The 13382-nt window shown below is 38.1% G+C and overlaps 1 long non-coding RNA gene across 2 annotated transcripts in view; it reads right to left on the bottom strand.

The window, feature by feature from the left end:
• Positions 1-11825: 11825 nt before the first annotated feature.
• Positions 11826-13382, bottom strand: part of LOC118913648 (uncharacterized) — a 46963-nt gene continuing 45406 nt past the window's right edge. For both annotated transcript variants that reach the window (XR_008994603.1, XR_005025277.2), the window contains one exon: positions 11826-12695. This is a non-coding gene — a long non-coding RNA (uncharacterized LOC118913648). The remainder of the gene's footprint in view (positions 12696-13382) is intronic.

The raw sequence follows: 13382 nt of genomic DNA, 5'->3' as shown, positions 1-13382 counted from the left end.
ATTACCACCCTTAAATAGAATTCGTGCCTCATATCAAATTTACCGAGTATCATAATTCTTCCAAGTGGTAAAGATACCTCAAGACAAATGCTGGGCATAGAAGCCACAGAGCATAAATATGCAAAGAAGTAAAAAGCTAACCTTTTCAAACAATAAGGCTTCTCTCTCACTTACCAACTTTACATTTCCCTGTATGGCCCCGAAAGATGACTGGTTAGCCAGAGACAGGTAAGATTCCTCAAGGGAGGAACAACCTAAGACAGGCACAGTCACAGGGGGGCCATCAGGTGAGGAATTAGGGATCAACAGAGGTGAGGCTTAGAACCTCACACCCCCTTTTCTGAGAGAAATCTTCTGTATACATGGATGTTCTATTGCCCTTGTCTAGCTTGGATTAACACATAGTCTACAGGCACACACCTGATCATCTACATTTGCCCTCTTACAACACTTAACTATGTTTTGTACCTTTATCTCGTATCTACCTACCACTTCAGCATTTTATCAAAAATAATAATAATAAAGAGAGAAATGTGGTATCCACATATAAATCAAGTATAAAAATCAAATGAATATTCATATTTGAACTGACTGTTTATAGTTCATAATGCATGTGCAAAACCAAAAGTTTCTGTGATGACTGCCCTTGTACTGTTCACTATGTAACTTATTCACTATATAAGAATTTGTTCTCCATGTAAGAACTTGTTCGTTATGCTTCAGAAGTTTGGAGACTGACGAAAATTAGGCTTGGGGTGGATTAATGATTGTGCATTGAGCATTGACTCCCCTATACAGAATTTTATTGTTGTTAACAACCATTTGATCAATAAATATGAGAGATGCCCTCACAACAACAACAACAAAAAAGAAGTACACACTTCCAATTGTAAAATAAATAAGTAACCGGGATGTAATGTATAGCATAAGGAATATAGTCAAAATATTGTAACAACTTGATATGGTGATAGTTGGTACCTAGAATTATCATGTATATAAATGTTGAATCACTGTGTTGTACACCTGAAACTAATGTAATGTAATACTGTGTGTCAACTACCCTTCAATAAAAAATAATTATCTACAAAAAAAAAATAATAATAATAATAATAATAATCCTCCCTATAACCTACCATATATTTAGCCCTTACATATATCAGGTACCTTATTGGGCACTAAAATATAGTATCTCTAACCCACAGAACACCCTTGCAAAGTCAGCACAATTTTCCCAAGTTTACAAAAGAGAGGTTTCATAGCTAGTAAATGTGAAGTGGGATTCAAATTCAGGTCTTTCTGGTTCCAAAAATAATCATCTTTTCACAATGCTCTGCTATCTACAGGTAATCTGTTGGAAGGTCAGTACCTGTCACAAACAATAAAATATTTGTATAGCAAAGAGCAGAATTACCTCTAAGTTCTCTCCTAACGCCCTGAGAAAAGCATTCTTCACTCCCAACATCTACATCCTCAACTACATTAAAGAAAAGACTTTAGTGCCTCCAGGTTCTTTGAGAATGGAAATACTTCCTAATTAACTTGTGTGATAGGTTATAAAATCTTTTCTAAACTGTGTATATTCAGGTCCCATAGATATTTGATCAGTATGGCTAGTGCGAACATAAGGTCCAACAGATAGACAGCTTTTTGAGTCAATCAGGAAAAACACTTCTTAACAAGGCATGCAAGTTCTTATGCAGGTCAGGCTCCTTGAGAGAGAAAGACTTTTGGCAAACATCAGGAACATGTTTCCAATCACATTCAGAACACAGTGTAAAGAAAAAAGCAGGCATGCATTCAGTCCCTGCCCTGACAAAGCTTTCAGTCTACGGTGGAAGACAGATGTTAATCAAACAAGCCCACAAACATGATCATTTGAAAAGTATCTGAAGAAAAAGCACAGGGTTACTTGAAAATATATAGATCAGGGGACCTGATGTAACCGGGGGCAAGGAGGAGTCATGTACAGTGAAGAAAGAAAGACTTCCCTGAAGAATTTTTATTTTCCCAATAAGAGATTTTTGTTCCCAAGTTATCTGATGGCATGTTCTGGATTATGAAACAATGACAGCCAGGTGTGGTCTGCTCTCCAACTTCCATCTTCAGTGCCACCATCCAAGTTCATAGGGGGATAGGAGCATAAAAACAGGAGCACCTGTTGATTCTGCTGGTCATCTTCTCTTCCAGGGTTTGAATTTCTGGGTTTTAGGCCTAATAACATGGACCAGTTCCCTCCTTTCTCCTGCTCCCTCTCTTTACACTCTGCCCCCTCTTTACACCCAGCCTAACAACTATATGTCCATGGACTGATTACCATTAGCCCATGATCCCGTATTTTCAAAGATAAGGAAATTAATAGACAAGGAAATCTTTCCAGCCTTTTTAAAACAAAAAAAAGTTCCCCCCAGTGCTCTACAAGCCAAGAGAATTGACTTTGGGTCTATAATATTTGGTCAGCTACACTCACCTGGGGTTTTCTTAAGGCACTCAGGGAGAGCAAGACCACAATAAACAAACCCCTACCTCACTCGTAGGTCATGCAAAAGTTGGAGGAATGTCAAAGTTTGAATATTTAGATTCCAGCAAAGTTGGCCCTTCTCATAAAAACAATCTGGTCTCAAAGAAAGACTGTCCTCTCTTCTCTATTAGTAGGGAGTGGCTACCTCACCATCCCCTCTAGCATCAGGAGAGGCTATTATCCATCTCCAGGATTTAGTGAAGTGAACAGAAGTTTGATTTCTTTTCAAATAAAAGAGATGATGCAAATGAGAATTTTATCTTGCATGGAGGAGTGACAAAGTAGGAGAATGAATCCTACTTGATTACAATCTTCCATCATTCTGATTTTATAATTACTGAATGGAATCAATCAGCTTTCAATTGTTACCTTGGTGAAAGATTAAAACATCATTACTTGTCCTACATATTTCACACTTAAGCAAATTTTAATAAACTGAATGCATGAGAAATGGTTATATTATCTTTCATGATATTGGGATGCTAAAGACATTTCTATTGATTTTAATTTATATTTGTTGGTCAAAAAGAGTCAGATTCCAACGATGCATGGTATCCTTTAATCAACACTAACAAATGAAGACCACTGAACATTGAAATGGCCCAAATGAAATCATTAATCAGAAATATCACAAAATAATTACGAAAAAAACTAGGGAGGTCTTATCTTCCTAATGAACATCTTTTATGGTATATTGATTCATTTGAAACTCTTGCACATTGGTGATTTCTCTATTAAAATATTTTTAACAAGTATATAAAAAGCACTTTGAAAAGCCAAAACTTTTGAGAGCACACCAAATCTTCAAGAGAGAGGTTTATAGACACCTCCTCCAAAAAGGTGAAGATTTAAAACAGCATAAAACTTCATATTTGTAAAGATTTTTTAGGAAGAAAGATCATAGAGTACATACAATTCTTCCTTAAAACCGTTTAAGTCTGAGAAATTCTTAGCCCAGTAGTGGGAAAGACCCAACAGAGTTATCAGTAAAATAGAACAGAATTATAGTTCAAGGTGAAGCTCTATAGTTAGACATCATAGCTTCCAATAACTTTGACTACTTTACTTCTTTGTGCCTCAGTCCCCTCATCAGTAAAATGGAGATGTAATAGTAACTCACTTCATAGCACTGATCTCAGGATGAAATGGGATAATGTGTATAAAGTACATTTCCTCATATTCCAATCAAACTGCATTTCCATAGTTAAAAACAGCATTAAACTTCATATTTGTGAAGATTTTTATTTAAATTCTCCCAAATTCTCTCACTGTTTTAATTTTTTCCATTGCTTAATCTTTCTAGCTGGTAAACTGGACCATGCTTCCTAGGGAGCTAAGCAAGTCTGAGAGGGTCTGATATCTGGAGTCTAGACTTGCAAGAACTAAAGAGTGAGGATGAAGAGGAGGCAAGCGAGAGAAAACAGACTCTTAAAAGCTCTACAAGGTGAACGTTTCCCCCCACAGCCCCCGTCTATAACAGAACTATAAAAACTCATAATGAATAGCCCCAGTGGGATTCAATTTCTTGTAAAACCTGGAAAAGGCTATGTTTTTCTCCAAGAGGATGTAGAAGATAAAATATAGATGGCCTTGGAAAGACATATAAGTGGAGACTGGGGAGTCCCACCTTGTAAGAACAAGGACATGCAAAGAATAACGGGAAGGTTGCTGGACATGTCTGAGCCCAATTTTCTTGAATCTCCAAGAGGTGGGAGGTGGAAGAATGGAAATGGGGGTACCACATGATACCACCGGGGACTTCAATATAAATTCATCTCTTCAAAAGCCCCTCAGTTAAGATCATTGGCTCCCTTTCCTTTTGGGTTTTGCAAGAACCTCATGACACCAATTTAACATGCTTACCTTCAAGTTCCAGTTAAATTCATTCTGCCACCCTTTTTAATCAGCTTTTTGTTATCCTACATCTTTCTTTAAGGTTGTTTGAAATTTTGAAATAATGTGATATTGAGGGGTTTTTAATCAAACAATGTGATTTTTTTTCAATCAATAGGTAAAGACACACCCCTTGTATCTGCTGTGGAAAATAATTTTATAGACCATTCATGCCTTGACCACAATGAGACAAAAATAGCAGTCATCGTTTACGGAGTGCTCGCTGTGAACCAGGCATCAGACTAATTTCTTTACGTTCATTGTCTAAGGCCATAAAGTTGGTGGTGAAACCAGGATAAATTATTTCTTTCAGCAACTGATCTTCAGGGGGAAAGTATATCAAATAAGCCCCATTTTTAACCTAGATTAAAGAAAAGAGGGGTGCAGATATACTTCTTGAAGTATATTTATTCACAAGAGCTGAAAAAGCAAACAAACTATTCACAAATAAATGGAGAGCTTTTGTGGACCTTGTTGCAGGTTTTATTTTTCAAAATTAGCCAAAACAATAACTCCCATCCAACATGACTTCAGTGTGATTTGAATTCTCCTCACATCAAGATTCAGAGGTCTAGTTTCCCTCCCTTGAATCTGGGAAGATTTATAACTAACTATGGAAGTGACACTATGTGCTTCCAAGATTATTTCATAAAAGATTCATTGCTTCTGCCTGATTCTGTTGGGATGGTAACTTTTGGAACCCAGCTACCACGCTATAGGGAAGTCCAAGTACAAGGGAGACAGCTCTAGATGTTCCAGCCACGGTTCCAGCTGAGGTCTGGGTTAATAGTGAGCATCAACCCTTAGACCTGTGAGTGAAAGAACCTTTGGATGATTTCAGACTGTCATCAGGTTGACCCCTAATCTCCAAGTCTTCCCAACTGAGGCTGCAGACATCATGGAGCAGAAATAAACTGTGCCCATCGTGTTGACAATAGCTATTCTGAATTCCTGACCCATAGCATCCATGAACATAATAAAATTTTTGCTGTTTCATAGCAAGCCTGGGGGTGACATGTTACACATCATAGTAACTGGAACAGCTCTCAACAAACGTCATTGGTGTTTGCTAATTAAGTACCAAAGCTCAGAAACATAAACTTGCAGGTAATCTGGGGAGTACTGTTGACTTTTTCCTCAACTTTAGTCAAGTTAATCTTAGATTTTTTCCAAAAAGAAGAGCCTCTAAAGCTCAATAGAGAATTTCTTAAATATTCATTAAAATGATCACAACAGATACTACATTAAAACAAGTAAAGGGCTTCTGGTATAATATTCGGTGAATGGAAGGCAAAATACCAATTTTTATACATATTACAATTACACTAGGTAAATTTTGTTTATGCGAATGGGAAAAAGTCTAAAAGACAGTATGGAAACAGTAAAATAACATCTGTATGGCGGTAAAATCTCATGGATGTTTTCCTCACAATTGAGTTATGATGTAGGTATTATAGATAAAAATATATTTAAATAAAATCATCAGAGAAAGAAATTGGACAAACTTCCACTCCTAGGAACTCACTCACATGGCTGGAAACATCTCGTTACATAATCTCTCTGTCTCACTTTTCTTTCCTATGAAATGGGAACAAGAACAGCCCTTATTGTATAGGATTATTGTTAGGAGAAGTAAATGAATGAGTTAACTTGGTAGAACCTTAAACACTGCCTGACACAGACAGTACCAAACATTAGCTCATGTTATTACCTAATTCGGCTCCTACTAATGTAGATTAAGATCCTCTCTGTTAGTCCTGCCTTTAATCCCCAAACCCTTCCACTAACAAGCTCAGGAGGATGGGAGTAGGAGTCAGATCTATGTCCTAGCATCAGCTACAGGAAGGAGCTAGGTGATCTTAGTCAAGTCTCTTGACCTCCATTTCCTCATTTTTACAATGAAGTTTACACCTACCTTTCTGATTACCTCTTGTAAAATTGTATCTCCAATAAAGTCACATTCTTAGGTCCCAGGAGTCAGGACTTCAACATATAAATTCGGGGGGACACTAATCAATCCATAATATCAATGAAGAAATGAAAACACAAAATGGGTAGTTCAGTCACTTAGCTCGCACAGGACATAAATCCAGCAGACAATGACACCTTGCTTGATGTGTGTATAAGGAAATGTGCAAAACACCTCTTTTGAAATTCCACACTAAAGCAACTCTGCCTGGGTCCTTTTATGAAAATCAAACTCAGCCCAGATTCATAAATCCTTGAAGAAAATCCAAGCCAACTGTAGAGTTTCCAACAAGCTCCAGAGCCTGAGTGGATCAGACAGAATTTCACTTGGTATTTAGGATTATGGAGTCTAACCTGAAACTTAGCACAAATTCATAGAACACAAACTCCTTACAAATTGAAAAGAAGCAAACTCTAAGTACACATAAGCCATCTGGAATGCACATGCTGACTGTTGAGGTCTTCCCATCTCAGAAACATTGTGGGTTAGGGAAGGCCAAGGGACAAGGTCTCACCATGCACAACTCTGTAACATAGCACATTTGCATGTCATGTGAATTTGAATTATTTCAAGTAGTGCAATACACAGATAACAACTAAGTTTCACTTTGTGAGCAAAATTTAAAACAATATGAATCTTCTTAAATGTAAAATATTGTCAAAATTTGCCAAATTTCAAGATAGGCAGACTAAGTGGCTTGCTAACTTTATTTTTGTTAATGCCATTGAACGGTGTCACTTTAAGTGATTAGAAATACCAGCAGTCTTTGAACAGCAGTCACTCTGTACATCCAAACTTCCACCAGAGCCATTGTGCTCTCATTTTAAATTTGACAGAGGTTAAGAATTAAACTCTTTTTAATCATCTAGAACACTGTCAGCCAGGTGTTCACTTATATAATACTGAAAAATATACCAGAAAATCAGTAGCTTTGGATTGGAAGTTAGATGTGATAAAAAGCTAAGAAGTCAGACAATCCAGACATTAACCCAGACATATATGGTCAATTAATATTTGATAAAGGAGCCATGGACATACAATGGCGAAATGACAGCCTCTTCAACAGATGGTGCTGGCAAAACTGGACAGCTACATGTAGGAGAATGAAACTGGACCATTGTCTAACCCCATATACAAAAGTAAACTCAAAATGGATCAAAGACCTGAATGTAAGTCATGAAACCATTAAACTCTTGGAAGAAAACATAGGCAAAAACCTCTTAGACATAAACATGAGTGACCTCTTCTTGAACATATCTCCCCGGGCAAGGAAAACAACAGCAAGAATGAACAAGTGGGACTATATTAACCTGAAAAGCTTCTGTACAGCAAAAAACACCATCAATAGAACAAAAAGGAACCCTACAATATGGGAGAATATATTTGAAAATGACACATCTGATAAGGCTTGATGTCCAGAATATATAAAGAGCTCACACGCCTCAACAAACAAAAAACAAACAACCCAATTAAAAAATGGGCAGAGGATCTGAACAGACGGTTCTCCAAAAAAGAAATACAGATGGACAACAGACACATGAAAAGATGCTCCACATCGCTAATTATCAGAGAAATGCAAATTAAAACTACAAGGAGGTATCACCTCACACCAGTAAGGATGGCTGCCATCCAAAAGACAAACAACAACAAATGTTGGCGAGGCTGTGGAGAAAGGGGAACCCTCCTACACTGCTGGTGGGAATGTAAACTAGCTCAACCATTGTGGAAAGCAGTATGGAGGTACATCAAAATGCTCAAAACAGACCTACCATTTGACCCAGGAATTGCACTCCTAGGAATTTACCCTAAGAATGCAGTAATCAAGTATGAGAAAGACCAATGCACCCCTATGTTTATCGCAGCACTATTTACAATAGCCAAGAATTGGAAGCAACCTCAATGTCCATCGATAGATGAATGGATAAAGAAGATGTGGTACATATACACAATGGAATACTACTCAGCCATAAGAAAAGGGCAAATCCTACCATTTGCAGCAACATGGATGGAGCTGGAGGGTATTATGCTCAGTGAATCAAGCCAAGTGGAGAAAGAGAAATACCAAATGATTTCACTCATCCGTGGAGCATAAGAACAAAGGAAAAACTGAAGGAACAAAACAGCAGCAGAATCACAGAACTCAAGAATGGACTAACAGGTACCAAAGGGAAAGGGACTGGGGAGGATGGGTGGGTAGGGAGGGATAAGGGGGGGGAGAAAAAGGGGGGTATTAAGATTAGCATCCATAGGGGGGTGGGAGAAAGGGAGGGCTGTACAACACAGAGAAGACAAGTAGTGATTCTACAACATTTTGCTATGCTGATGGACAGTGACTGTAAAGGGGTATATAGGGGGGACCTGGTATAGGGGTGAGCCTAGTAAACAAAATATTCATCATGTAAGTGTAGATTAATGATAAAAAATAAAAGCAGTTCCTGTGTGGTGACCTCCAATGAGTTCTACACAATGATATAAAGGGCATATAAAAGTGTAGGCAAAGGGTCTGTTTGTGTTTATACAGAGGATCAAAGCCTAATCGGGCTACCCCGAAAATAAACTAAGATACCATATGAAAAAGAACTTCCAACATCAGCACTCTCTGGAAGACTCATGCCAGAAGATGATCATCAAAAAACCCCAACAAAGATCCACGCACTGCTACAGGTGTAGATGCACTCATCCCACCAGTTCCTGGACTTGCCATGGGAATGAAGAAGGAGATATCTAAGCTGGCCTGTGCATACAGTAAAACAACAAATTTGACTGGATCTATACTGTTGGAACTCAACCAAGAATTAGGAGAAGTGCAAATTGTAGCGCTCCAAAATCTTACAACTACAGACTATTTACTGTTAAAAGAACATATGGCATGTGAACAGTCCCTAGGAATGGGTTGTTTTGATTTGTCTGATTTCTCTCAGACTGTTCAAGTTCAGTTGGACAATATCCACCATATCATAGATAAGTTTTCACAAATGCCTAAGGTGCCTAACTGGTTTTCTTGGTTTCACTGGAGATGGCTGGTAATTACAGGTATGCTTCGGTTATGTAACTATACTTCTACTATGTTAATGTGTGTGCGCAATTTAATTAGTAGTTTAAAACCTATACGTGCTGAAGTTACTCTACAAGAAGATATGTCAAAGAAATAATCAATCTTCCCGTGTTTTCTGCCGCCTGCTACTTCTATAGCTTTTCTTCTTCCTTCCTAATTACCACCCTTAAATAGAATTCGTGCCTCATATCAAATTTACCGAGTATCATAATTCTTCCAAGTGGTAAAGATACCTCAAGACAAATGCTGGGCATAGAAGCCACAGGGCATAAATATGCAAAGAAGTAAAAAGCTAACCTTTTCAAACAATAAGGCTAATCTCTCACTTACCAACTTTACGTTTCCCTGTATGGCCCCGAAAGATGACTGGTTAGCCAGAGACGGGTAAGATTCCTCAAGGGAGGAACAACCTAAGACAGGCACAGTCGCAGGGGTGCCATCGGGTGAGAAAATGGGGATCAACAGAGGTGAGACTTGATAATATGGGTAAATGTAGTAACCACATTGTTTTTTCATGTGAAAAATCACACGACTGCATCCCTCTGGACACAGTGATTGGTTCAGGGATGAATACGTGACACAATAAGAGCCAATGAGACTCAATCTCTAGACTTCTGCTGGGACAGCAGAGAAAGAGGTGTTCTCCTTTTCTCCACTGATTGGGAGTTGAGGAGGTAAGCTGAGAGCTATTAAATCTTGATATACATTTCATAAGAGTGTATATCAATAATACCTTAATAAAAATTAAAAATAATAATATTAATTGATTGATTGATTAATTAATTAAAATGCTGATTGTTCATTTGTTCACTGAAAAAAAAAAAAAAAGAGATGGAGTCTATTTCCTTTCCTCCTCTCCCTAGCATCTAGGCAGGCCCTGTCACTTGTCTTGTCCAATCAATGTAGCAGGAGTGATGTCCTATGACTTCTAAGCCAGTTAAGGGAACTGGCAGCCTCTGCTCCCTCTTCTTGGAAGGTAGCCATTGTGCTCTAAAGAAATTAGGGCTGCACTACGGGAGTCTGAGATAGCACAAGGAGAGAGGCTTTCAGCGATAAAAGGCCGCCTGAGATGCTCTTGCCCCAGCCGAGCTCCCAGCTGAAGGCCGCTGCATGAGTGACCACTCTTACACCGCATGGAGCTGAAAAACCACATCGCTTACTCAGGTGACCCACACAATGAGAAATAATAAACGATTGTTGTTTTAAGCTACTCACTCTTGGAGCAATTTGTTTTGCTGCCATAGGTAACTGAAACCTCGTGACTTGACCAGTCTTTCTCTTCCTTTCTAGTTTTTACTTATTTTGTTCTTTTCGAGGTTAAATATATGTGTGTACTCTCTTCTACAGAGATTTCTAATAGGCCCTGACTTTAACATCACTTTCTTGGCTCTTTGTAGTGCACTGAAGAGTTTATGTCAGTCAATCTGCTACCTGATATTCATATGCTGAAATTTTAAGGCAATATTTTTTAAATGGTCTGAAGAGAATCACCTGGAAATCTTTATAATAATGGATTTTTCATCCTCCCCTCCACTTCCTCACCATGATGGATAAGAAATTAGTATGCAGCTGCTCCCACAACAGCATACAACTTAATTTAATAATCTCACCAGGAAAGCTATTTCAATAACTCGATTAAGTATTTCCTGAATTTTGATTAAAGGAAGATCAGCAACTAAACACTGCACATAAGAACACACCAACTATCAAAATATAAACCCTACCCTCAAAAAGTTTAGAATCCAGTTGCAAAAAAAAAAAAAATCGTCAATATCAGATTAATTCGATCAGCCTGCCCTCCAAGCTGTACAACTCTTAAGGGGGCACCATTCACATAGAAAATAATGCAGATGATTTCTCCCTGGAGCTGTTTGACAGACTGCATGGAGATACGAACCTAGGTAATTTCTATTTACACAATATCAATTATATCTCAGTAAAACTGGGGATGGATGATGCAGCTCTTCACTAGTGGGGGACCATCCCTGCCCCCTCTCCTGAGTGCGGGAGTTGTCTCCAGCCTGATTAATTACACAACCACATCCTTCTGGACACAGTGATTGGTTCAGGGATGAACACATGTCACAATAAGAGCCAATGAGACTCAATCTCTAGACTTCTGCTGGGACCGCAGAGAAAGAGGTGTTCTCCTTTTCTCCACTGATTGGGAGTTGAGGAGGTAAGCTGAGAGCTATTAACAACCATCTTGCACCACCTGGGAAAATTTTGTCTTAGAAGAAAACTATATATTAGGAAAATACTAGGTGGTATTAAGAGAAATTTGGCACTGATGGGATCAATTGAACATCTGTTTCAAGCCACACTGAAAGCTATCTCCAATTCTGGACCTTTCAATTCTGTGAGCCAAAACATGCACACACACGCACGCACACACACGCACGCGCACACACAGCACACACAGAAAGACACATACCTTTCATTTCTTAAGCCACTTTGAGATGGATTTTCTGTCATTTGTAACACATCTTTCTTAGAAGCATGTTTTTCATCAGTAGAATTTGGATAATACTTGCTGCTAGATGAGGTCTGAGTACTTGGGCAGGTATAAAGCCTCTTCAAATATGAAGTATTATTCCTACTCACTTCCTCTTTCCTGCTCCTGCCTGAGTTCCTTGCATACTAATACTTGTAAAACATAAAACATAATACTATATCAAAAGAACACTGTCATTACCAGATATGCCTGTTCTGTGTCTAGGGCCTTCTCATTCCATCTGTTCCACAGAATTTTTCCTTATTATAGAATTCTTCAAAACCAGATCAGCACACCAGCAATTTCAGTGAACCATTTGTTACCTAGGCGAAAATAGCTTCTGCAAACATGTTGAAAACAGTGTTCATGAAAACATTTTACCTATGATAAATGTGAACATGCTTGGGAAATGACATTGCCTGGTAAATGAGTTGTTGATATTTAGTACATTCTCATTACTACTAATAGTTAAAGTCTAAGTTCCTTTTACTTTCTTGACTTTGGGACTTGCTGCTCAGAGTCCCAGCCATGTGTGGAGCCACCAATGAAAGCTCTTTGATCTTTATTCAAACAGCAGAAGATATTCTTTTTCATAATCAACTGCTCATTTTCCTTCAGTAATTGTCCTTTTCCTTCCTTTCTGCTTCTCCCTCCTTTTCATGACTCTTCGGTTTGGCTTTGTAATTTGACTCTTTGATTTGCTCCATCTGCAGTATTTATTCCTCATAGCCATTATCAGTGCCTTTGCAGATAATCCATCTGATGCCTGTGAACATTAGATGACAGGGAGATAAAAAATTAGCAATCCAAAGCAATATTTGGTATGAATTCTATCTCAATAAAGCTGTTACTTAAAAAGAAAAAAGTAATGAATTAATACTGACCCAGCCCCCAAAAACTGATACCAAGTCATGTGTGACATTTGTTCTCTCAGTGTTCAAGTAAAATCCAGCAAACCCTCCTTCTAGGGTTACCAGTGAGGCATGTGGAATCACAGTGAGTGGATTGAACTGATAAATGAAATTTATCTGCCAGTATTGAAATGTGCCATTTAAAACTAAAATCAATTCCAACATCCCTATTTATACTCTGGTGGTACACATGTGTATGTGTAGCAAACAAGTCATTAGGAAAGAAGATTCACATCTTTCCGTATAATAGAAAATGATGGCAAATTACGATGTGCTAATTAAATCAAAATCTGACATAAGAGAAATATATATTATGGACTGGGTATATTCAAAGCTACCTTCCTCTTGAATTTCATTTTCCATTTTTTATGTTTTACCCCAACTTGCCAGTGTACTTACCTTGTAATTTATTCTCTATCTAGGCTGGAACTTAATGCTACTTAGAATGGCAAATACGACAGCAAAAAGATGATGTCACCCTTAGCCAAATTGCAGTATTATTACAGAACTGCATGTACTCTCATTCATTTATGTCTGCTGAC

The sequence above is a fragment of the Manis pentadactyla genome, chromosome 2 (assembly GCF_030020395.1).
Source record: "Manis pentadactyla isolate mManPen7 chromosome 2, mManPen7.hap1, whole genome shotgun sequence".
NCBI lineage: Eukaryota > Metazoa > Chordata > Mammalia > Pholidota > Manidae > Manis > Manis pentadactyla.
Note: the sequence above shows the minus strand (reverse complement) of the source record. Positions and strands in the feature narration are given on the sequence as shown.